At 37.1% G+C, this 27,921-nt stretch overlaps 1 protein-coding gene across 4 annotated transcripts in view; it reads right to left on the bottom strand.

Annotated features, from left to right (window-relative positions):
• PLCB4 (phospholipase C beta 4) overlaps nucleotides 1-25,119 on the bottom strand; it is a 185,138-nt gene extending 160,019 nt beyond the window's left edge. For 2 of the 4 annotated variants that reach the window (XM_014966459.1, XM_014966462.1), the window contains exon 1: nucleotides 25,065-25,119. The gene's annotated coding sequence lies outside the window, so the exon portion shown is untranslated. Of the gene's footprint in view, nucleotides 1-2,009; nucleotides 2,047-12,356; nucleotides 12,375-25,064 lie in introns of those variants that run through there. The other 2 variants (XM_014966460.1, XM_014966461.1) reach the window with 2 other exon arrangements.
• Between the last annotated feature and the right edge of the window lie 2,802 nt (nucleotides 25,120-27,921).

Below are 27,921 nucleotides of genomic sequence, written 5' to 3'. Positions count from 1 at the left end.
CACAAAAGTTAACTACAAAAATTAACTCATGTGGAACATTTTATGATTGTAAGTGATCAGAACATTGGCAGCTGTTGCTGCCCAGTGAATACCACAAAAAAAGTAATTTTATGAGACCACATTTAGAATAAATATTTTCCCTGATAAGTATGAAAAGGGGAAGGAACAGACGCATGTGTGATGAAAACTAGAAATTTTATGGAAATTACTGGTATCTTAAGATACGGTCTAATATTTTTGGTTTTAAGGGGAAAAGAAGTACAGATGTTTAAGAACATATTGCTTATTATGTAAATATTTTTATTTTAAACCAAGAAGGCTGTAATTTTGCATTACATCAAGGTATATGATTTGATCCTAAAAATTATGTTACGTAGTTTAGGTATAAGAAGTGACCTATTTTAGAATGACAGCAGTCCAGTGCTTACACCTGTGGACTTGCAACTATATTAAAAATAAATAAGAGAACAGTACACCATGCTCATGCTACTACCTGGCTGTAGTACTCCTCAAGTATTCCTGTCATTAAACATGCACAAAACAGCTGAAGTAATCTTCCTTTTCACAGTACTGAGATCCTTGAGGAAAGTATTTCAAAAATGCCTTTTGTTGACGGTCCTATTGCACAGCTGCTGTCCTGACACCAACAACAGTTTGATTAACCACAAGCAAACTTGCCTGGACCTTGCACAAAGCTTCCTCCTCATAAGCAGACACAAACACATCCCATATATGTAAGGGCATAAGTGGAACCTGGGGAAGACTGATCTCTGTAAATGTGTTAGTAAGTCAGCTGTATGAAAAAGAGCATCTTTTCTGAAGAAAACAAAAACAAACCAAAAAACCCCAAACAAATAAAACCACCCAAATGAACAAAAAAACCCACAACAAACCACAAACAAAAAAACCCACAGCCACACCAAACAAAGAAAAAGCTTAAGTTCAGGACAGAATGAAAAAGATAACTTCTGGTTTTTCCCCCCTCTATTTTGGGGAAAGTAGCAGAAAATACTGATTTAAGCAGTCCTGAATTTGCAGCAGAGATTCTAATCTATACTTCAGATTTGCCCGATTTCATTGAGAAAAAAAGTGAAGCACCAGAACAAGAGGATTTTGTTTACTATGTTCTCCGAAACTCCAGATGTGTAGCACTCTCTCTCCTAGTATCTCACATATATACAGGAACACAAAAGCGAAACAAGATACTTCTTGCAGTTCTCATGAACTTCCTCAACACTGACTTGAGCTCATCACTGATACAGACTAGCTGAATGAGAACCACAGAAAACACACTCTCTGCCTCTAGAAAAGCCTCTTGTTGGAAGGTTGAATGAGCTTCTCAGCGAAGACTGAGCCAGTTCTTCAGCGGTTATTGCCGCTATGGAGAAAGCTAACTGAATTTATGCTTTCAGAAAGAAACATACATTTCTTTTATATGTCACCAGATTACCATTAGACTTCCATCTTCCACTATTTTTAAAATGTAAGGTGGAATTTAAATTGTAAAAATCACCTAAGTTTAAAAAAAAAAAAATATCCTTTCACTTCAGGAAGTAAAGCAGGAGAGGTAAAAACCACAATCCACCACATACTGCTTTTTATATTAAAAAACAAAAGCAAAACACAATCATCTGGTGGAGTCAAAGCTGAGGAAGATGGACAGACTTCAGATACTACTGTCCCAGGGAGCTCAGATGAACAAACCCTGTCCCTGAGATATGCTCTCATCACCAAGGGCGGCACTCCAAAGAAAACAAATTAATAGCCTGTCTTATGGAAAAGGGCAGTGAAGTCAAGCCTACAATAAAGGACAAAGCCGAACAGGAATTGAATCACATCTGCAAGAGAAAACAAAAGGAATCTACAAAACATATTCTGCAGTAGTCCTTTGATAAAGCTTTTAACACGTACTTTTGAAAGCTATTCTACTTCCTTTAGCTCACAGTAAAAATAATAGATGAAAATTGCTACATATTCCTCCTTCTCCCAAATGCTCTTTATTGACTTACCTCTATTTTCATAAGCACAGGCTCCTTAACACAGCCCCTAGAAGCCACAGAAATGAGACTTATGACAGTTTTCCACACATTGAGCTTACTAAAATTCTTACTCAGCAAAAGCAAACATAGAAAAATAAATTCAGGAAAGCAGTTATTCCCACAGCCATTAATGAAACCAGTCCCACAAATAACATTGCACGACATTCAAAAATATCAAATTCTCTCCCTGTAAAATCATCAGTTGAATAAAGCACATTTAAAGGCCTATTCTAAAACCTTTGAGTGGAATAAAATACTTTAGGTTTTGTTGTTAGTGAGATTAATTAATATTTTCTTTTTTTGTTATTATTATTTCATTTAAACAAACAAACCAACCAACTGCTGTGGATATCTACCTAGGAAGAACAACCCTGCTCCCAGAAGAGGTGAAAACTAAATGTACATCAACTTGAGTTGATGTAACTCCACAAATAACAGAGATGTACTAAGAAAGATATTTTTGTACTCTTTTCCTATAGCCTACAAATAAACAAAGAGTGGGAATATGGCTGGGCAAACTTGAACAATGACCTAATAAATATTCATAAAGTATTTGTGCTGCAATACAATTGGAGTTTCAAAGAAGCAAAAGTATACAGCTACATATACCTGTCATAAACCTTGAAATCTGTTCTCTTAAGCCCTAAATTGACAGCAGATGTTTAATGTGTACATTACTACATTTAACAAATCAAAAGGTAATCACTTATCAGCATGCTATCAAAAAGGTAATTATTTCTGTTTACGCAAGAAGGATGAAGAGCTAACCAAAGAGAAACAATTTAGTACAAAAAAAAAAAATCTTATGCAAAATTTCAAGTTATAACTAAAGCAAACAAATAATGTTAAACTTTATTTTCTTGTCCAATACATATTAAGTAAGTCTCAAGAGACCTATGAAGTTGTATGAAAAATGGAAAATTAAAACATGTTTACAAGTAGCATTTTTCTTCCATAAAGTTACTGATATTTCTATTATTTGAGCACTTACTTGAGCTACACAGTATGAACCAGCATCTAAATAATGTAGATTGGCCGCTATTCAAACTTACAAAACACAATTTTTCCATGAATTGCCTTTGCTAAGTTCCCAAACTAAAATAAGAAAACCGTGCCCCATTCATACTGGCAAATTTCCATGCCCTCCACTTTCCAAAACTTAAACTACTAACATGGAAAGAAAAACCATAATAAAAGGAGATTAATTTTTAGTTTTATAGCACAGAATGTTGCAGGTCACAAAAAAAAAATAAAATCCTTTAAAGTCTGAATTATATTTCACTTGAACAGTGAAAAATCAAAACAAGCTATTCCATAAAGATAGCTGTATAACAGCACCAGGAGTAATCCGTTTCGTGGCCACTAACAATTCAAAACATCTTCCTTTGCTGGAATATACCCCTCCCTTCCATACCTACCTTCTCTTCTTTACATAGTTTTAAACTCTGTTTACAAAACAGAAAAAAATTATAGAAGTGCTTAGAGCACATGCAAGTCTATCTCACATTATCTTAAGCTAAAATAGATCGTACCATCTAACTACAACACAGTACAGGTTTGAAGTTTAGGTTGTGACCAAGAGGCGTAACATGTTTTAGCCACGCAGAATACGCAGCATTACTGGCTGCTTGCCCTGAGCCCAAGCATTCTTCCAGCATCTAGGGAAACCCACCTTTGTTTTGTATTACCCCCAGATGAGAGTCCTTCATCCTGGCATAATGCTTTTGGTTTACTGCCAAACCAAAAGATACCCACAGACAAACTCGGTTCAGTTCAATCGCTTTCCGCCATCATACCCTAATTGTTCCACAGACTGATAGAAAGTTTGTGGTACTTTTTCGTCTCACTTCTGGAATTAAGCATTTGTAGTCGAGTAGGACAACACACTACTTGTCTAATTTAGCGGGGTAGGGCAGGAAATCAAATCAAGGTGGTTTTTTTTTTAATTTATTTATTAGACCCTTTTTTTCCTACGTACAGCACATGCTTCATTGTTAAAGAATGTTTTTGAAATAGACTGACATTAAGGATAAAAAAATGCATTAGCATATACTCTGAAGTTTGTCCTTTTTTTTTTTTTTAAAAAAAAAGAATATTATGGACATTTGTGTCATGGAAGAGTTGGCATTTTTGGTCGTACACATGCAGCATAGAGGTGAATGTCACTCCCAATAGATGCGTTTACTTAAAAATAAGTAAATATCAAGAATGTGAAACTTCTGTTTCACTGACTAGCCTTTATATGCACACAGTATTAATCTGAAGCACATTTGTATGGTTAGAGACTTTACTTTCCTTAAGCCATAAGCAAAGAAATAGCATAAGACGAGATTTTAGATGGAGCCTCAGTGACTGCAGAACACTCTAGTCATGTAGGAAACAGCAAGAGCTGAACTGTGGTCCAAAATTTCACCAGATCTTCACCCATCTGCCCTGGTAGAGGCAACTATGCAGAGCTATGTGATACACGTTGTAAGAAGAGTTAGCAGTTAACTGAAAAAATATTTGGATTTATATATTGAAATTTTAAAAAGGGAAAAGAGAAAAAAAAGTACCGAGAGTCTTAAAATGGCCCAGCTGTATTTCCACAGCCAGTATTATGTTCCTTATCACTACCACGTGACTATCTTTTCACCCATCCACAAAATAAAACCAGGTCTATACGGGAGCTATTACGCTACAGCTGTGGAAAATATTCCACTGTCACTGAGCTAAAGAGCCTCCCTGACTTCATTCTGCAATTTGCCTCTGGGTACATTGCATGGTTGGACATTTGTCTGCCTGTGAGTCCTCCGTTAGAGGCGCACTCCCTCTTCAGAGACAGTAATCTACCATTTCACTCTACTTTGACTCCCTTTGAACCAAAGACATGGCATTTGTGCATACCTGTCTTTGAAAATAAGGCCGGAATAATAAATTCCTAAAAATTATGTTCAAACTAGTGGCATATCTGTAATGCTAAGCACACAGCTCCTTGTTGCTCTTGTTGGGTAAATGATCGCCAGTCTTCTTGGTACCCAAATATACAGCTTGCATTTTGGTTCTATCAATTAATCGGTTCCTTTGTTGTCACTATGAATTGACTATCTAAAGTTCCAAAAGATATTTGTATTTTTTAGGCACCACACATTGCACTATATATACAACATGCAAACTAGTATAGACAAACTAAGCAGACACAAACAGCCCACTAAATTTTTAAATGGCCAATGCAAGATTGTTTTAGCATGTGCCGAAATGCTTTTAGATTAGCCAGTTCCAGTTTTTGTTTTGTTTTCTTAACGGAACAATAAAATCTTGCCCTGGCACTTACAATCTCTTTAGGAATTTAGTCCCTCACTAATCCAGGTATTTGACACAGCTACCATCCTCTCTTGCCTCTACACTGCAGCTCTGCCAAATTCTTTCATCTCTTCCCTGCCTTCCCTCACAAGCACCTTCTCTTTGCCTTTGTCGCTGCTTCTGACTCCCAGGTTGCCATTTCCAAGTGACCCTTCAGCACTAACTTGCCTTTTCTTCAAAAGGGAGCCTGGCAGAGTGAGATGCCTGCAGGCTAATGGGAAAGGGACAGACACCTACCAACTTTTGGTGTTCAAGTTATTCATGTCTCAGTACTTCTGTCACAGAAGTGCAAGTGAGACTCTTTTGCTTTAAAAGAAACTATCAGTTGTGTCACAACCTACGGAAAAAAAAAAACACTTCATCTTGGCTGGCAAGAATACGCAAGAATCAACTATAGGGACATGAAAGAGAAACAAAATTCTGTTTCCTAAGGAAAATCACTGTTCTGTATCATGATATGAATGCTGTTTACCTCAGGATAAAGAATGAAGTACAAACCATGTACTACATTGTAAAACTAAATATTGCTCTTTTCAACCACGGAAAGCTGTTTCTTGCCCCAAGCAAGCATAATCTCTGGACCATCATCTGACTGCTGGCTCAAGTGTGACTATTGCCCTTCCTGTCACTGAGACAGTGCAAGCACAGCAGCATCACACAGGAGTCTCACTCTATATCATGTCACTAGTAACAGTGTGATACGCAACAGCGAAATCTAGGGATTTAACAGTCTCAAATAGAGTTTCTGTTCCCGTAACTGTATTTAAATAATTCTTTAATAAAATTAATGTAAAAATGTTTTCAAGGGGAAGTCAACACCTTGGGTGGTCATACAAATATTCATGAATTCAGGCAAGAATGGTTTCACTCTCTCCTACATTGTACTAAAATATCCACAGATGATGGAACACAACCGAGAAAAAAAAATCCACCTGATATTTGGTATCTAGACCAAAACTGCCTAAAGTGTCTTGTATTAATACAATTATTGTAATTGTATTACAACAGCCCCAATCAAAATTAATTTTTGACATATCACAGCTCTCATTCTACAGAAAGTCACATGCAAACTACTTCTTTTCCCTGAAGATCATTTGTTCAAGAGGGGATTTTATTCTGTAGTCTGTAGGTGCCCTAGAATTGATATGTATACGTTAATGGAACAGTATATAAAGTCATCTCAAAGGCAATTGGTTTAAAATTGTAAACCCCTACAGATGGGATGTAGGGTGACAAGTTAATTTAAAATTAGATTCCTAGATATAGCGCACACCTGATAATTGAGAGAAGTGGGAGGAGGGAGAAGAAGGTTATTGTTCTATATTTGAAAAGGTGAATCCCTCCTTCATTAGAGGAGGAAAGGAAAGAAATCCAGAACCATACTGCAGTGGAGATTGAGCTGCCAATTGCAAGGATTTCCAAATAGCTGCAGGTGTTGGGGATGGATGAATTGGTGATTTCACTATGGGTGAAACCCACCCAAATTTAGGGAAGCTCTCAGGCAGCTGTTGAGGGAGTTGAGAAGGACCACTAAACACAATTCTTAAACAACCCAGCTTGTGCTCTTGCACTGTCTTCTCCCTCTCCCATGGAGGGACAGCAGCAGAAATACCCAGAGGCAATATTGCCTTACTCCCTGTCCCTGCTCAGAACTGCCCAAAACCCAATCCGTGAGGATAGTCTTTCCATGCTTTCCCGTAGCTCAGAGGCACTGCACCCAATCTGGTGCCCAGCTCCTTGTCAGTCTCGGCTCTGAGACTGAATCTCCCACCCAGAAACCTCAGCCCCTTCCTAATGTTACACACCAGCAGCACCTACTACAAAAGCTGAGAGTGGAAAGATGGAGTGTGCATGTGCTGGGAAGAACAACCACCCTGCAGAGCATTTCCCCACTATGCTCAAGGAATACAAGTATTTTGGCATTCCCACTTCTGCAAGGCAAGAGTAACACAGCACTGCTGCAGACCATTTCTGACTATGGTAATTATCATTTGTGGAATGCCACTACTGTGTGAGACAAAATAGAACACCAAAGGGAAGCAAGAAATATTTAGCTTTAAGTTGTCAGTCAAGCATATTGCTTATAGGAGGAACAGACAGAACAGAGACAATGAGCAGAAAATACAGTCACAGTACTTTCCTATTTTAATAACGGTTCTAATTGCTGACAGTCAATTATTCATACACAGCTACACGTTCTTGTTGTGCCAGAAGCACTGCAGGAGCCTTAAAGATAAGAGTTGCCATCCTGCACTTAAAAGTACTTTGTCTTTAAAATTACTTAGGCACATACTTCTGTATGAAATACCTAGAAACATACACCGCAATGTGAGCATTGTGCATGCTACGAAAAAGCCAAACTCTGTAGGTTAAAGTAACACGTGCAAGTGTGCCCTGTTCCTAGCTCCTCAGGCTCCAGCATTTTGCCTTGTAATTTAGAGGAACCCCAAGTCTATTTTCACAACTGGCATTAGAACTGCAACTGCAGGTAAGCACATACGTTCAAATATGTAAGCTGGACAGAACATCTCTAGAGATCTTTTGTCACTAAAAGAAAGCAGAGGCAGCAGTGTACTTCAATTCTAAAAAAAAAAAAAAAACCACCAAAAAACCCCTAAACATGGAGCTCACAAAAACAACAAGCAGCTCTGAATCAACACAGCTGAAATGAAATCTGAATCATATCTCTGTATCTCCCTCTTTCCACTCTTACAAAAGAGTGAACCTAAAAGCACAAGGATGTAAAAATGTTCTGGTTGCATTGCATTGCAAGACCTGTTATTAGCTTTGTCACTGTACTATTTGTCTTCAATGTCTTTTACAACTAAAACCTAGAAGAATGAAGGGCAACATAATTATTTCTAAATCTCTATGTAAACAAAAAGGACTGTCCCTGTTTATTGTTTTGTACAGAATTAAACACCGTATCAATACTAAATTATTTGGAAGTGGGCTGTGTTTACGTTGACCTTACCTTCCACTGAGTGAGAATTTTCCAGACACAACAAATAGGAAATAGTTTACAGGACACAAAGTTGATTTCTACAATGTCAGACAAATTCACTTTTCTTTCTAAATTTGTACAACAAACCTTATGGCAGCCTGTAAGAGGCGTTATGAAGGGGTACTTTAAGTAATGCTAAATTAAGCTTTTTAGAATACATACTACCTTGAAAGCACTGAAATACTGCCAAAATAATAAGTCACTTATTCAAACTACCCTTATGCTAACAATTGACTGACTACAGCTCCTTCTGTTAGCTAAGCTCACAGTACATTTTTCTTGCATATTAGCCAAACATAATTTGGAATAACTTTTCGGCTTTTTCTCTTTGATCACCAAATACCCTTCAGCCCCACAGTATATGAGGAGCCTCTGTGAAGAGAGCCCATCCTATTCTTTGCTGCTGCTGTAAAAGAAAGAGGAAATTGAGGAAAGAAGAAACAGCTGGCATTCTCCCCAGTGTCTATGTCCATTAGCAAAGAGAAAGGAAGAGCAACGGAGATGGTAAGAGCATCACAATAATCCCCAGGATCCCTATCCGCACCCAAAAGCACACATGCACGCTGTGGGCTTGAGAAAGAGATTGGTCACAGGCACAGACTGTACCACAGAGCACACCTGGGGACCAAAGAACAGACACTCACATATTTAAGGCAATTCCTGCTCAACCACCTGGGCTCCACTTCCAGTAAAGTGGAAGATTCAAGTATCACACCCTGCCTTCTACCCTTAGCACCAGTTAGACTTGCCCTAAACTTTTCACTCAGCAAGTTACCCATGCCACTGGTCTTGCTTTTCCCCACATTCCTTTAACACAACCTCTCTAAAAGATGTCCCACAGGGCATCACTGTTACTCTTCACAAATATCTTCATTTACGATTTCCACATATTGTTGCTTTCAAGTACCCAGCACCATGCCTTATGGTTCCCCAAATTCTCCTTAATTAGCACTTCCAAAAGCCTGCAGAAGTCATGCACAGAAAAGAGAGAACTAATATTTACTATATACATATATATAGCGTTTTCCTCATATAACAGCTCTCCTCATATGATATATATAACGAGTGTCTTTGCAGATCAGCTTTAATTCCTCCTATCAATGAGAATGATTGAGTTTTCATTTTTCAGGCCTTAACTGTGATAATCAAATATACAAGATTTTACCTGCGAGACAGAAACTGGACTTCAGACTACTCACTCGGAGACTAAGAAATTCTCAATTTTAGGTTTGATGTAGTCTGTTGAGTTCTTTTTAAGAGAATAATCATTACCACAAAAAAAGTAAAACAATTGTATTTCCCCCTGTTTAAACTGTACATTAAAACTATTTGTATGTTTAGTACCAGCACAAAAATAAAAATCAAGAGTCATACAATACATGGGTTTTCCTTTTACACAGTTTAGCTGGCAGTGGCAAACAAACCCTGTTTCACTGCTACCTTTCTGGGTATGGTATATAGTTTTTTATGTCTCCAGAAACAAAACCAGAACTAAACATACACGATGCCTTGGACTTTTGAAGGAATTCTGTGTTTTGCTGTACTTTAATTTAGCTCCAAACAGTGACTACTGTGGTCCAACATATCTACCCCACCAACTCCAATAAATATTTATGTACATGCTGCTTTACCCTGTTACTCAGCAATTCTGCAACAATGCTTTAATTCACTGAATCCCTGGAAGCTGTTTTTATCATTTCCCATAATTCTGCAGACAGAATGCAAATTCATACACTTGAAATACACTATGGGAAAGCACTATACTGAGAAAGGGCTGAACAACTGTTTATGTTGCAGCAGTGGATTGCATGTGGTCAGTAAAAACAAGCGAGAAGAATCCATTCATGTTGAAAAGCACATTATCCATGACAAGGCCAGGAACTAGTAGCTAGCTAGAATTAACTTTTAATTAGTTTTAATTTCTGCAACCAGTATGCCTAAGATAAGCACAGCTGGTAAAATCCTGGCATCCCAAACTAGAAGAGCAATGTTTCATTCATACTCAAAAAATCAGGATTTTCATCTGTCACCACAGTAGCAAATAAACATGGTATTTGCTTCTTTGCTGTTAATATGGTCTCAATAGCAGCAGAATAGGGAAAAAAGAAGTTGCCACATCATTTGCTTAGTTCAACAGCACACAGAAACTTCTAATTTGTTAGTTTTTGCATTAGAATTCATCAGAGAATTCATCCTTCTGTAGTTGCATGGAAAAAAACAAAATCTCATTCTCCACAAGCCTCCACTGAATGGAAGGGCCTGATACAACTTCCTCAATGTTTAGTGTTTTCTATTACAGGGCAGATCCAAGGTTCTGTTAAACAAGAGCTTACTGTAAGTACTTCTTATCACAAAACCGTGTGGAGAAAATAACAGCAAGACTAGCTGCAACCATACAAAATTCAGAATAAGACCATGAGATACATTTCTTCATATATTCTAAGAAATTGAGATATTAATTTGGCATATTAAAATTCACACAAACCATTGACCCATTACTCTTCTGCCAATGACTGTGTTCTACCGTTTTTTTTCTTTTCATATTAGCTTGCTGATCGATTTATAAAACTTTGACACTTTTTGAAATTGCTCAGTACAACAACTGCAATAAGAACATCAGCTCTTGCCTCTCTAAAAAATTAACTAATTGTTCAGTGAATAAGAATCATCACTGTGACTGACATACCATGGCACCAGAATACTCTTCTAATGCTTTGTTTTCCTAGCTTTCTTTTAATCTTCATGCAACTGGGATGCAAATAGGAATGCTGACAGCAAGAATACTTCAAACAGGACGGTTCCTATAACAAGTAATACTAGGAATGCAAAAATACATCATGGTACCAGCAGAGATTCTAACGTCACTGTGCCTACTGCTCTGCTGACAGATGGAGGGGCACATTTCTTTGGAAAGTTCTTAAACAGTGGAAAAATGGCCCAAGAAAATGATATGAGCAATCCAAAGTCAGTCACTGAACAAAATTGATCTATTCCTGCCTCACAGATCGCTGCTGTCTCCACTGGACCCATCAGCTGACAGATTGACAGGGGACCATAAGATGAGAGCAAAATCGCATCAGTTTTTAGGAACAACAACAGAGGAACATGCTTACAGGAACACACGTATGTTGGATACAAGTAATACTTTATTTTGGTGCTTAAGTAAAACAACCATCAAAACAGTGATGCTATCAAAAGCTGTGCAGGCTATACAATCTGCCACAGGAGCTCCAGGACCTCGTGAAAAGTCCCCTCATATCAACAGTTCTGCCAACCAAATTAAAAAAACCAAAGCGAAACATGAGAGAAAAGAGTCAACTCTCTCCCAGAAAAAAACCAAGCACCACAATCCCACAAACATAAAACCAGCAAAAAACCCCACCACAACAAAAATCTGTATGGTTTCTCTCTTAGAGCCCATTAATGCAACTGGAAAAACTGATCCTGCTGATTTTAGCAAGCTACACAGCAAACTCATGAATAACAGATCATCTTTATATTTCACATCAGGGGAGATTCAACCAATACAAAACATTACAGTGCCTGTGAAGCATCCTGGCTGGAAAGCTGTCCAGGGATTAGAACAATTAAAGACTATTCAGGCTCTGCCCCTTAAATCTGATTCTACTGCAGTGAAACGATTGGATTTTTTCTTTCAACTGTGAGAATGATTTGGCCTTAAATTATAATAGGCTGATAGCTAAATTCACAGAACTAGCAATACCCTGAAAATACAGAACCTCAGAGAGAAAAGAGAGTTCGTGAAAAAATAAACCTTATGGGATTATCAATTAAGATATTTTAGCTTCCAAACTTAAAATAAATGGAAAATATGCCATATGAACCTCTGCAGATATTAAATCATTTTATTTTTATTATATTGAGACCCATAATTGCACCTGGAAGGAAGGAAAAACTGGATCACTTTGTCCCCATTGGTCTAAAAACACAAGTACCATCAAGAGACGTACCTGATTCACTGGCAGAGTGAGCAGCGATGAGACCTGCATTAGCAAGCTTCACATGAAAAAAAATAATTAGGACAGTCAGAAAAATTTCAGAGGATTTAATTGTTCACGTAGCTATGAAATAAAATCCACACCATTTAAAAAGTTTAATAAAATTATACTTGAGTAAGGAGTGCAGCATCTAGCCAACTGTAAATACTGCCATGTATTTTATTACATATGCTAAATAAACCTACTTTTAAACCCTAACTTTACCTTCCCTTGTGTGCTTGAAATTTAAAACTTCGGATTTGTTTTGGAAAATTTGTTTTAGTCTGTACAACCTAGTTTGTACGTAGGCTACAGAAAACTGAATTCTCTATTGAATCACATCTGTATGCATTTTACCAGATAAATTTGACAAATCTGCCTTTATGCCTTCCACATAGGATTATGTGTATTTGCATAGAAATAATCTTCTAGGTGAAAACAGGACTGGCTTGACTGGAGTTAATAACATCCCCTCAGAGAACTGAGGTGTTTATACTGAAGAAGAGTAATTTGCCTATGGAGAGAATGTAAGTATAAACAGCAAGTAGAGACTAAGGGTCTCTGCACTTAGTATTAAGCATGTATCACAACTGACAATGAAAAAATAAATGCCCAAACCAGAAAAATATTTACAGGAGGACATAATCATGATTCAAGTTTAAGCCTACCAACAGCTTGCTCCTGTCCTGCTATTCATTTATAAGTGCAGTCAATTGCACCAGAATGCAGTTAAAAGAGAAATGTTTGCATGAGAAAGGCCTTGCTATTACTGCTTTTTGAAAATATGTTATAAAGGAATGTTCTTATAACAGACATTTTATGAAGGTACTGTCTTGCTATAATCCTAATGGCTGCATGACGCAAAACAATACCTTCAGTAAAGCAGAAGCCAGCAGCTTTCCTAATGCAGCTCATAAAACCAGTGCACGCAAATTTCTAACAACCCTCTATTTCAATTTCCATACATGTCAATATTCCTCATTTACAGCTCATCTAAAGAGACTAATAAACCATCTGCATCTCTGTTGAAGTAAAGCTTACAGAAAACACTTCACTTAAAAAAAGAAGAATATTTTAAACTAAAACACGTATAATTAAAAATGTTTCTACACTTAAAAAAAAATGAGATGAGTAAATCTGATCTATTTATTTCATTGCCTTTTCTATCTTTTCAAAGGATGTTATAAAACGTGCATACCTGATAAAGCCCGGACCTCTAAGTGGAACCAACACAGTGCAGCAAACATTTTGTTTACCAGAGACATTTATAATTCAATTTGGAGACATCTGCAAATGCTAGCTCTTAGTCTGCCCTCTTAATGGGTTCTTTAACAACTCAGTAGATGCACAGTAACTGTGGATATATTAGGATAATCAGTCTCAGGAGTAAATAATTCCATCTAGCCTTTTACTAATGTTTTAACCTCAGAATTACAAAAAGAAAGAACCATTTCAAGTAACACAGACCTTCTGGTTCAAAGGAAATCTGTCTAGTGGACATGTTACATAACTGAGAAAAGCCAGTATCAAATAACTCCTAAGTAATTATATTCTGAAGATTTGTTCTGATGTTTGCAAAAGTTCTGGGTGGTTCAGGTACTTGAATCTTTGGAGTGCAGTGCAGATGTGCAATATCCCTCAAAGAAAACAAGGGAAATTTTATTTGACAGGTAAAAAGCAAAACTAAAATTTAGTTGGCTTTAAAATTCTGTTGTGGGATGTTTTTTTTAATAACTTTTAATACGTTTTTAAACATGGTATTATTTTAAATTACTTCAACACATTCTGTTTAGGAAAAGGATCAAAGTCTATTAGATTATACTGTCAAAAACGTATAGACATTCCCAAACGGGAAACATAGTGACACTTGCAATCCTGGGCTTCTTGAAAAAAACATATTTGCTTCACAGTAAAATAAATGGAACAAAATGCTTTTAAAAATAATTATTAAAAAACAAAACAAAACAAACCACCACAACCAAAAAAAAACAAAACACAGAGAAGAAAACACCACCAAACCGAAATTTCAGGACCCTCAAGTCACTAAGAGAATTCAGGTACAATCTTAAAAAGCTAGGGAGAAGGGAGATTTCTTTTTTCTCCTTTCTGTAAAGTGTCAAAATCTAATATTAATTCTTCCTGTTCTAAGAAAATCTAAAGAGGACTACCAAGCTATTAAACCTTCCAGTGGATCATTTGTGGTACGACTTATTAGCATAATTGGGAGCACACTTTATTCTGACCTTTGCAAAACTTTCATTTCCCAAATGTGATAGATACAAAGTGCTTTTATAATACCAATAATGATTATTTCCTATGGGAAACTACCAATTATAAGTTGGTGAAAAAGGCTATACCGGATGTACATTGAGAACATTAACACACCTACCAACAGTCAAACTAATTAAAGCCATTCTTCAAATATTAATAAAGCTTTTTACTTCCATGAAATATAACCTGTGCATTTTAGTTGAACTGCATCCTTGTCAGGTCATTCATTCAACAATAATAAATGTTTGATTAGTGTTTAATTACAGCATTTATACTGAACGTTCACCTTTTCCTGGCACTAAATCAACACAGGCGGGAAGCTGTTTTAACATTTAACCACTTGACTCAAGTTCATATTGTTTATATCAAGTCACATCAAATGCCAGCAAAAATACTTAGAGACAGAAAACAAATCCCTTGTGTTCTGGGCACAAAATAAAAGAAGAAAAAAAAAAAGGCACAGCAAAGGTCACATATAAGGAGAAGCAATAAACTGTCAAACAGAGTGTGTTTCAGTTTTTTAATACTGATTCCAGTATATTCTGCTGCAGTCTCAAGTACAACAGGTAACAGGTTCAATAGCATCATATCCTGTTCTTCTGTCACCTGCTGTCTTGTATAACCTGCTGCCAAGGTTCAGGACCTAATGCACACCACCACGAAAAGAAGAGACGGAGAGGGCACAGCAAGCCAAAATTCCTGAACACGCTAACTTGACAGAAGACAAGAGAACTGCCTTCCCACCAACACAGCCTCAATACCCATACACATGTGCATCAGGTGTGACAGAGCAGGAGTGTGTTTTAGCAAGATCAGCCTTAGGCATCCAGTTTGCAAAGACTCTTTTACAGCAGTGAAACTGAACCACACAGAAACAGGAAAAGCTTCCAGAAAATGCAGTCTTATGGTGAATTCCATCTCTTCACAGGTTACCCAGGCTTTTTAAAGTTCTCCCTGGATCCCAATGAATGAAAAGATAGAGTTGGTAGGCTGCAGAATCGTACTAGAGAGTAAAAGAAACTCCATGAAGGAATACTCAGGACCTAACTGTGTGCTTCCACTTCACAGAATAGGATCCAGCTCTTACTGATTAGCCATTCTGTACAGTGTTGCTTTAGCTATATTACCTCATATTTAAAAGGCATTTGCTGTAATGTCTTTGCTTTGGTCACAATAATTTTTCAAGTAAGTTCTTAGGGTCTGACTCCCATTTATGCTCTTGCCAATTTGCAAACCTTCACAAGATTCTATGATTCTAAGATGAAATGGACATTAAAGTGAATGTTAAAATATTTTACTACACTTTCACAACACCTGTATATTAACACAGAAAAGTAGAACATTAATAATGACAAATCTATTCCAAATTTTATGTGACAACACAAAGCACTCCAGGCTGATATATCAATGATGAAGAGAGGAAAACTTCTGATTTCCTTAAAAATATAAAACTGGAAACTGCCTCAATCGTTCAACATTTTAAAAGGGTAAACTCCCCAATTCACTGATTATGTATATACACAATTCACAAATTGAAAAATAAATTCTACAGAGTCCAGGCAACAAATTGCTTAATTAAGGCATGTAGGAAAGGGACAGTTAAACCAAAAGGAATAATTTAAAAAGCATTTACAGAAGTTTATCTTTCAGGCTTTTCAGAATATCTTGCTAGTTGCTTATCTATATCCTTAAAAACAAATGCATTTACACAGAAGCTGGCGATAAAGGCCTGCACAGAAAAAAGCAAACTAGTTTTCAGGCAGACAGACACAGATAACTTGTAGACAGGCTCGTATGCCAAAATGTTTTTCTGTTTTTCCCCCACAAGATACAGCTATATTATTGGGTCTGATAAAAGGCACTATGTCTAATTAAAGATTTCACCTTGCCTAGTTCCAATACAGCCACAGCCAAATACCAAGCCAATGTTTGATATGAATCCTTCAGAGTTCCTTTTTGAAAGGAAAAAAAATGGGTACCAGCTTCAAATTCAGGAAACCCAAGTTCCGATTCACCTGAACCAAAACCTTCTCTCATTGTAAGTTAGATACTAAAGAATATTTGATCTGCTTTTCAGAGTGGGAGATAAATTGCTTAGTGGACTACACATAAGGTTCAACATGTGCAAAAGCACATTTTACTAGTAAGATTTAAAAATTCATTGATTCAGTTTTCAAAGAGAAATGTTCAGAAATAATTTAAACAGAGTTAACCAAGTACTAGCGTTAAGGAAGGCATGCCTGACCATCTTGCTGGGAAGGACCTACTGAATTCAGAGCCAGCTGCTCAGCCCAGGTGAATCCAAACCAAATACAAACCACAAATATTTTAGTTAGGTTAACTGGCTCTTCTCCCATAAGGTCTCTGAAGAAGGAAAAACAGGGTTGCTTTCTCAAGGCTAAAATATAGCTCAGCAAGAAAATAATGACTAAAGGGATTTTTGTGAGACTGAGCAACCCACTTGCTCGCAAACAGGAGCTGGATATACACATCTCACCATCTAGACCTGATTTGATGAGGTAAGTGAAGCATTGTTTCCTTTGTATGAGAAGAGTTTGATCATCAAGCCATTTATGAAAACACTTGCTGCCAAACAAGTATAAATGGTCTAAGATTTTCAAGTGTACAAATGCCCAAGAGAACAACTCTGCAGATCTTGAAAAAGCATTCTATACAAGAATTACTTGTAGTATCTACAGCAGCTCCAGAGATGTGCTCCCAACTGCTAACCCAGACTGCAAAAGATTTCATAATGATCTTGTTTAAAATCCAAATTTTCAGTCTGGTACAGATCAAACAGCAAAATGCGTAGTTATGAAATCTAAGTAGATTTACTCACTACTTTTCACTGTAATGCTTAACAAGTCTTATTAATTTTGAAAAGAAGAAACAACAGTTAAAAACAGTTAAAAATATAAACAACTCAAAAGTGGAATGTGTGTCATTAAGCAAAAAACAACATTCCATATTTCTCTTTCTCCTTTGTTTTACAGAAAATAACTAGACAGCAGTCTCATCACTTCACATACTGTAACTTTCAAAACTTGGCAAAGCAACTCTTACACATTGTATTTCAGATCCAATAACTCAATACGTGCTTCAAAGATCTGGCAGCAGTTCTTTAGGGAGTTATTTCCTACTTTTCTGGCTTACACAACCTGTCAGGTTTGGAAAATTTACACTTAGTAGATTACAAGGATGTATGCAGAGAAAGTGGAAATCATAATAACCACAATAATTATAAATTAAGTTTTGAATTCAAATTTGGTCTGCCACAGATATTTCCATTGCCTGCAAGAAATCATTCTGATGCAGAATGGCACATGCCATCTTCTCAGATTCCAGCTTTCACACGTACTGCAGTCGAAAAGGATTCATTCAGGTAAATAGCTGCCAGTACGGCAGACCCCATAACTATCTCAGACAGACACACTCCCTGTTCTCTAATGCCATACACATTTTAAGAGCAACAAAATTACAACAGATAGGATATGAATAATAGAACAAAAGCAGTTTCTGGAAAAGTCACAGGATGATGTGGAGTTTTGCCTTTGATTAGAATCTGTGTACTTAAAACACTCAACCAAACATTGCTTCTCTAAACCAGACCACAAATGTAATTAGAGAAAACATCCCTCTGAAATTTTCCATAGTTTCAGGGTTTAGAGAAGTTGAAAATACTGAAGAAAAAAAAAATCCTTTCCAAATACAATGTATTTTCTGGCAGTAATTTAGTAATTTTCTTTTTAGCTTCACCAGAAAACAATACGAGCTGAAGTTGAATGTGCCATTCCTGTGGCATAAGATGACACATCAGTTTAAAAGAAAACATCTACTGGACAAATAATCTTGGTGTATCTATAGCAGGGCTTGGCAAATAGTTTCAACAGTAGAAGAGAGTCAGAAAGAAATAAAACATTTTGTCCAAACTCAGCTGTGCACATGACCTCTTGCTTTCTTCCCTTCCACGTATGTATTTCCTATATCTGACAGTTTTATTATTACATTTCCCACTTTTTCTATCTTGCTTCATTTATTTTGCAGCTCTCCCCATACCTTCCAGATTGTTCTGCTTACTCTTTTACTTTCCATTTCTCTCTTTTTCATACGCTTGGCCTCAGCTGAAGTCAGCAACAAAAATCCCACTGACCTGTCTGCAAAGGGAACATGGGAATGTCCCTCACCGTCTCTGCCTCTGCCACCACTGCCCTATAGCTTTTGCACTGAGTACATGCCATCTGAGTTTAGGTTAAGAAACAAGTAAGGCAATAGTTTTCTACGCTCCTTTCTACTGTATTCTCTCCATTTCCAGACACATACTCCTGCTGGTTAGTTAGAGCAGACTCTTGTGCTTTGTTTCCTCCTGGAGCCACTTTAATTCAATACTAAGGAAGAAAGCAATGCGGAAAAAAAAAAGAAGGGGGGAGATGGGAAAATCACAAAGCACCCAGGATATCTTAGCGAGCTGAGCCTGCATAGAACAAAATGGCTTGCAAAGACTCCATCAGATTTATTGAGGCCTAACAATATGAACTGTCATTTTTTCTCATATTTTCTGACAAGATTCCCACATTGTCAACCTTTGTATACAAGTCTGAGTCCTTGCACATTTTAAAAGAACAAGGTTCTAACTTTGGGCACTGATGAAATATAAATTTTGAATAAATAACACCATAGCTTACATCCTTATACAACATTCCCATACCTTTCAAAAAAACGGCAAATAGTCTTCCCTTTCCAGGGAGTGGCAGACAAATCCTAAGGGGTAAGTTTTAGAACGCTGTCACTTTAAGAAATACCCAGGCAAAAGAAAACCACCTTTCTCAGCCCAAGACAATTCATATCATAAACAACCCAAACATACAGGAGCAAAAATTTGTTTCCTCCCTTTTCTGCATTAGAATGTCTGAAGATGCAGGCATGCCTGAAGACAGGCCTACCGTGGAACAATTTGAGGCAGTAATCTAGTAAATTCAAGAGTCCTCTACAGAAGTTGACTCGCCACTCATTCTTTCCCCACTAACCTCTGCTTGAAAACTGATTCAGCTGAAAAATCATAGAATAGTTTGGGTTGGAAGGGACCTTTAGAAGTCACCTAGTCCAATGCAATGAGCAGGGACACCTTCAACTAGATCAAGGTGCACAGAGCCCTGTCTAACCTGACCATGAATGTTTCCAGAGATGGTGCATATACTGTCTCTCTGGACAACTGCTCCAGTGTTTCACCACCCTCCTTGTAAAAAAATTTCTTCCTTGTATCTAGTCTAAATCTACCCTCTTTTAGTTTAAAACCATTACCCCTTATCTTATCACAATAGGCCCTACTAAGAAGTCTGCCCCCATCTTTCTTATAAGTCTCCTTTCAGTATCAAAAGGACGCAATAAGATCTCCCCACAGACTTCTCTGCATTAAAAATAACCTTTTAGGATTTTATTTAGCAGGTCTACTTTTCAGCCAGATAAGCTACCTGATTCACTTGTTAGTTACATGGGCTTTTGCTGTGAACAAGCATCCAGGGACAAGAGATTAGAGGCTGGGAGTGAGACAGGGGACTACTTTCATTATCAGAATTGTTAGTTTAAATGTACATGAAAGTACAGGGAACTTGACAACTGAGACAGTAACTACTGTCATAAATTATCTGTATATTTTTGTTATCACTTGCCTTTTAGCTCCCAGAGCTCTGCCTCCTCTCTGAGCCACCAACCTCTCTCAGTCTGAGACTTTTGCCAGTATATATGCTTTCTGTTCCTCCCATACTCAGCTTTCTCACAAAAAAGGTCTACCCATCACTGAATTTTCCTGTAATTAAACAGAACAGTCTTTCAAAGGAAAGTATGAAGCCTACATGATCACAAACAGCAGGGAATGTTTGGAAAACAATGCTTCATCTGGATGCAGTAAGCTTCATTTATTTTTTTTTTGCCTCTCTATTTTTGTTTTATACTGTTGACTCCAAGTTTTAATGACAGAGATATTTTAAGCATTCCTGACCTAGAAAAGTACTAAGAATAAGAGAACTTTTATAAAGAAAACATTGTCCATCTGAAGGGAAACTCAGTGTATGCTCCACCTAAGTGAGCTATGCACATTGCTTATGAACAGCAGATAACTTTTCAGACCAAAAAGAACTGAATTTCCAGAAGCCAGTGATAACACTTACAAACAATCAGATAGGCTGTAGGATTCAACGGGCCTGATTAAGAGAACAGTAGTGGGATTCATGGCCAGAATAGATGCCACAGAGCAAAATTCAGCTCAGGTGGAAAATACTCACACAAAACATATTAATTTCTGTGCTTATCAGGGACAGTAACAAGATGTCCAATGGAGACAGAGTCTAAAGCTAGGATTAAAAACCTCCTTGAGATGTAATCTGAGCAAATTGCACAAGTCTAACAAGAAAGCAACTTCCCTTTCTTTTCCCCAATGACGTGTCATTTCTATTTTAGGAACAATTACTGTGCCCCATATAATGACCAGGAAGCAAATAATTTAAGACTAAAATGCATCCTCAATTACGTCAGTGCTTATACCAATATGCTTAGCAGGTGTGACAACAGAGTTAATGCAGTTCCACACTGGCATAGGAAAACAAGTGCCAAATATTGCTGTGGCTGTAGCAGATAGATTACATAGAAGCTCATGAAGGTTTGGTCTTTTTAAGTAAAGCAAGTAAGCAATGTAATACTAGAAATCACAATAGATAATTCTGACAAGTACATTGGTGTGAGCAGCACCACATTAACAGTGTTTGTGTTTGCACTTGCAATACTTTCACAGCTACAAGATGTCATCTGTGGCTATATGGCACTATTTTTGAGGCCCCAGAAATGTGAACATGTTAATCATGCAAATCTACCAAGTACTCCCTCCTCAACTGTTAAAGCAAAACCAGTAGTTGCATTAGCTATAAAGATCATAGCAGATATGTTCTATGAAAATTGAATACTCTTAAGAACCTAGGTTTTAGAAGAGCCAATAGCCAGTCTTCTATTTTGTAATCGCAAAGGCAAACTTCTGCAATGGTATGATTAAGTGATCTGGTAATTATCTTCTTGAATACAAGCAAAGTTGCATCATTTCACCCCCACCCTCGATCAACCTTGAGGTTCAGCTGCTCTGCCCTTTCCCCCAACCCTGCCAGGGTCCATCAGAGCAGGGTCGATCCCTTGATGAACAGGTTTCAATTTGGAATATACAACAGGGTGGACAAAGATTATTTACATGCCCTGGAAGGAAAACAAAGTAGACAGTATCGCTCTTCAAGTCTGTTTCACTACCCATGAGCAACCTGATCTAGTTGAATATGTCCTTCCTCATTGCAGGGGGGGTTGGACTAGATGACCTTTATAGGCCCCATCCAACCCAAACTATTCTATGGTTCTATGCCATAAGAACTACTACCCTGAAGGCATCTGACACTAGTCTGATATTATCTTCAATGTAACTACAAGATAATAGAAAAAGTACTTTTTCTGTTTTTTTTTTTTTTTAAATGAAGACTACAGACTGCACAGCTGCAGAACATATAGAAATTGGCAAAGAGAAACAAAACTCATACACACAGATAAATGTACCTAACACATTAGCTCCTAATATTCCTAGCTCCCTTTTGTGATTCTAGCCAGTAGTTCATGAGGTGCTCATAAACTCAGGGCTGAGGATCCAGCTACTCAATAACACCTTTAAACCACATTAACAGACAATGTTTCAGTAAAGGGAATCCTTACTTTCTTTTACAGTTCAATTTATCTTTGGTGATGGCTCTAATTTGCATCTCTCCCTTCCTTCACCTTAATTTGTCAGGAAAGTATTTGAACTTTTTCAAAGCAGGGGGAAGTAAGACAGCAGTTTTGATAAAAGTATTAGTGTTCCTTTACCACAGTCCAATTCAAGTATTGTCTGCCTGTGAAAATACCACAGAGATCTTACTTCACCTCCATAAAAATTAACAAGCAAGTAGTGATGAATAAAATCAATGAGGTAACTGTGATAATCAGTACATTGTTTTAATTATCATTCCAGTCAGGAATGCCTGGTGATCATTATGCCCAGCTTCACATTATAAGCTTTGACAGGGATTCATCTTACCTTCCTTCCAATAGTGTTGGAAACTATAGTTTATTTTAGAAAAACAAATATTCTTTGGCCAGTTCTCTCTTTAGCTCCATGTCTTTCACTGTAGAAAAGGGGTCAAAGTTCCTGTAGCTCATTATGGCATTAAAGGGAATATTATTATAGGTAATGACGTGTTACAATAAAGGCAACATCTATTTGCACACCCCTGTCCTCCCACCACTATTTAAACGGAATAAACTTTTAGAGATGCACTGGCTGACATCATCTCCTGAAGAAATACTATCTAGAATCATCCCATAATGAAATAGACAATAATGCATGATAGTCTCACAGTCTCACTTAATCTTTAATAATACAATGTTTTTGGCATGCTTGCTACTCAAAAAACGTCTCTCAGGCATCATCAATGTAACCAGCATTAACTACAGTATGCTGCTTACAGACCCTAACACTGACCGTAAAAATTGTGACTATTTTTGTTTTGGTTTTGTTCTTATTCGGTCGAATTCTCTTCATATGTACTTGATGTAAATTCAGAAGTTCTGTAATTTGCTTTTCCATCATGCCAAAAATTTTAGTCTTTAACTTTCAAGATGGTGTGTGAAACCTACAGCATATCCTTATGCCTTCTTCCCTCTGTTACATATAGTTTTATTTTGAAAGCACACAAGGTGGTCAAATGTAATAGCTACTCAAGGTAAACAGATTCATCCCCTATTCATCAATTTTAACAAATGAGCCAATTACTCCAGCAGTTCTGTCACTGCTGTGATTTCACTCTAAATCTCTAGTAAGAGTTCTACCACTCTAAATCTCTAGTAAGACTTCTACTGCTTTTACCTGGATAAGAAGTTAGCAATATCTGTATTTTCAGACTTTTGCTCTAAGAAAATATTTACAGTAGTTTCTACTTTCCAAGAAAGTTATTTTTGGCAAAGGTAGGTTTAATTTTTTTCTTTTAAAATTATTTTAGTAAACTGTGCTTGTGCCCACAGAAGAATTATTTTTATCAGTTACAAATAAACAAACCAATTGTGACGGAACACCAGGTCACAGTGCAACAAATTCCCAAATCCTTGTGGTGTACAGCACAGGGATAAACCAACAATCAAGAAGTAAAAAACAAGGAAAACAGAAATGCATTTAAAGACTAGTGGCAACATTATATGGATGTAAAGCACTGCCTACAATCATTGTATTATTACTTCTAATTCTGAAATTCCAGAAGACCAACACAACCATAACCTTTGGTGTTGATGACTTTTTCTGCACTGAAATTTTCCTGTGAAAGATCCCTCTAGAGTAAATCTGCAATTGGAATCCTCATCTGAGAAATCATCTCAGATTGTATCAGAGAATTCTGATGTGAATTTAGATGCATTTTTATATGAACAACAACAAAAAGTAAATACACCATCTCATCATGGTCACAAAAATTTCAGTAGAAAGAATACTGCATGAAGTTCTACAATCTACCTACATGCGCAGCGCTCTGCTTCTATGCAGTAAGGACGGGCATCAAAGAACTACTTAAGCCAAACTGGAATGGTTTCGCTAACAGGGGAAGACTGAGGACTCACTCAGGATTACTGAGAAACTAGCATTTGCCTCAACAATCCTTTTAAGCCTGCTCAAAGCCTGGATGCTAGCATAAGTGGAATTTTGTGCCAATTTGGTGCTTCCGGAGGAGAAGTAATTTTCAGAGAACAGAAGCCAATAAGGTAAAAAACTTTAGTGTCAGTGGGATATATAAAACAACACTCAGACTAGAAGGGTGTATGAAGCGAACATAAGTTAGTGTGAAAGTGACCCAACCCTGAGTATTAAAAAGAAAAAATAAAAAATTGTTTTCCACAAATTTGAGGTGAGGAGAATCTGCTGGAATCACATAGACACTAGAGCACTTAAATTGCTTTTGCAGCTGTTTTAAGAATGGCTTCACAGTATTGCTATCACTTAGTGAGGCCTGAGGGGTGGGGAAACAAAACATCAGTTTATTACTCACCTGTATTACCCAGAATGTGAGGCAACTACAAAAAAATGAGGACCAAGAATACCTCCTTCTGTCTGTGTCAGTGATCATCCTCACACACAGACTCCTTAGTGTCAGGGTATCTGGTTTTCAGGAGAGCACAGCACACTGAATTTGCAGTTATTTCTAATAACTTCTCCCCTCTCATGAACCCTATCCACTGTTTTTCAGAATACACTTCTCATTCTACTTAATATGGACAGCAAGGCATTGAAACATTAAATCATAATTTAAACCTGAAGTAAATAATATAGTAAAAAAAAAATAATTAAAATGTTAATAGAAAAATACATACCTTTTAAAAATCAGAAGTTACTCTGTAGAAATTTCCATTGTAGAGAATATCTTCCTTCCCTAAAAAAAAAAAGAAAAAAAAGAAACATCTTTATTGTGCATACTAATATTTAATTACCTAATAAAAACACAGTGAACTACTTCAAGACCTCCTTTTATCCCCCAGAAATAATTTCTCCTTATGGACAAGGATATGTACACTATAGCAAGCGCAGATATTGCACACTCAATAAGTTTTTGTTTGAAGTTCATTTTATTTTGAAATTCCCTTCTATGCTTGTTATCTAAGCAAAAGCATCATAGCTACAGACGAAACTAACATGTGGTATCTATTCTTCCAAGCATTTAAAACAAGAAAGTAACCCTAGACAATGGAGACCAAGAATGGAGAAGTATGTCAGGAGCAGAACCAAAAAAAATATATTTTATTCTGAGGTAGTATGACCTGATATAATCAGGTTTCTTTCTCATCCCAGCTTTGGGTAAAAAGTAAATTATGCTATCATTATTAGCGCTAAAGCATACTTCCCCCATTGCTTTTGCCAACACTTTAGAGGATGAAAGCATCAACTAATTCAGTGACGTTCACTATTTCTGTCTTTCCCCCTTTATTTGTTTGAGGTAGGGCTTGGCAGCACAGGGGCATTCCACACTTCTGTGCTTCTGGGCAGCATAAGGGATTCATATCATTCCCTCAGCTCCAGACATTAGGGCAGCAATAGAGTCACAGCAGGGTCTATGACATTCTAGCATTTTCATCTGCTGCAATATATTCTGTGCATCATACAGTCAAGTGCTTCAAGGAAAAACTGACCTCTTCCCAAGCTTCCTCTGAGGAAGCACTTGTACAGATCTCCTGTGCCTGTCACCCCTGCATCAATAATACCAACTGCTCTGCTGTTGTTACTTCCCACCCCCTGCTTTTTTTTTTTTTTTTTTTAATGCACAAAACCAATTGATTTCTACATCTAAGTTATTTGTATGACAGCTCAAAATGGACATGAGCACATCAGCCACTCAACAAGCAAAGCAGCAGATTTACAGAAATTGGAACAAAACAGACAAAAAGAACATACAAAAAGCAAATCAAATCCAAATTTAGATTAGAAATGGATGTATTATAAGAGAAGGTATTTTCAAAGAAAAAAATAACAAGCATGTTCAGCAGTGAAAATAATATTAAATGAACTGCAGCACTTTCAAATGAATCTCTATCAAGAGCTCCTGAATGTTAGGACAGAAGTCATATTTTTCTCTCTTTCATTAAGGTTTGTCTTTTTTCCTTTAAAGTGAAAACAGATTAAAACCTAAAATTGAGAGGATGTACTAGGTGCATACTCAGGATTAAATCTGACCTGATATCTTTTAAGTCTTATGAGGTACAGAAGAAAAAAAAAAGGGGGGGAAGCCTCATCAAGATTAGAAACAGAGTCGTTCTAGAAAAAAAGTGTCTCAGCCAAGAGAGACTAGAGCATGTGGTAGGTCTAGCGTTTGCCTTGAAAACACACAGTCATGAAACGCCCCAAATAGTATACTAGAGAGACTGAGAACCACTGCAATCGCAATTGCGGCAATGAGAGCAGTTAAAGAATATAGTTTCCTGTTCTGCTGAATTCTCCCGAAGTTGCCAAAAACTTCCATTAGAAGAGAAGTTTTTCCAAAACAAACAGCAACTCTGAGAGGATGATGGCTAGGTATTTTGTTCTTATTAAATATTGACAGTGCAGTCTTCTAGTAAAAGACTACACAGTGCCTTTGCTTTTTTTTTTTTTTTTAAATGCCTCAAGCTCTCTCATTTTGCTAGTTCACTTCCAGGCTCTCCTCAGTAGCTCATAACTGCACGACAAGATATCATTGGATATCCACCACCTCACAGCTGCACACAAAAGTGTCCTTACACTCACTTCTGGGGTCAACTAAAGTCAACTTAATGCTAAAATAAACTCACTATTCGAAACATGTTTCTCTTGGAAAAACAAAGACATTACAAAAATATTTTCAAGCATACAAGCTACTCTGTTAGTCTGCAACAAGAGATACACCTCAGATATTTTTGTTCTTTTGCAGATTGTGGTCAAATTTCAACACGGTTACATCAGCATAAAATCCAGCACAGCTCCACTGAAATCAGTAGCATCGTATCATACCTAATGCACATAACAAAACCAGAATCTGTTTCTTAACTAACATTGATCTTCTACAGCTTTCTATGTAAAATTGCCATTGGGGTCTGAAATTTCTCATGTTCCATGTAAACAGATGAGTACAATCTCAAAAATTTAATGAAAAAAAATTGGTTTCTCTTTAGTTATACAAACACCTAAAATCTTTTCACTAGTTAAGTACTTGTTCGGAAGCTTGTTTGTGTTCAAAATCTCCAATGGCCCTTTTAGTAAGACTATAATTTTTTTGAGGGAAACACTTAGAGCCAGAGTCAAGTCTCAGTTACACAGGCAGAAACACCGAGCAATCTGTAATTCCCAGTAACCTAACTACTGCCACGGGAACGGATGGCAGCTGCAGCCTGAGCTTTATCCTTCATTCCAGAGTTGCTTGTAGAAGCTTAAATAGAAAAAATCCTACAATTTTAATTTTTGATATCCACTTTTTTGCAGAGGATCATTGCTTTTATGTTCCTCACTTCCTGAGCACCTAACCAGATAGCTACCACAAAGCCTCAATTGCAACTGATCACTTACAAAAGTGTTAAGGCATCAGATTCTGAAGTTGCTAATGTTTATCATTGGCCAAAACAGATGTCTTAACTACTGTTCAGTAAGGCAAGACTTGTTTCTCAACTAGTCACCTGAACTTTCCTGACACCTTAAATATACCATATGGATTGCCCCCCCCCCCCC

The sequence above is a fragment of the Calidris pugnax genome, unplaced genomic scaffold (assembly GCF_001431845.1).
Source record: "Calidris pugnax isolate Ruff unplaced genomic scaffold, ASM143184v1 scaffold31, whole genome shotgun sequence".
NCBI lineage: Eukaryota > Metazoa > Chordata > Aves > Charadriiformes > Scolopacidae > Calidris > Calidris pugnax.
This window is presented reverse-complemented; position numbering and strand designations above follow the sequence as displayed.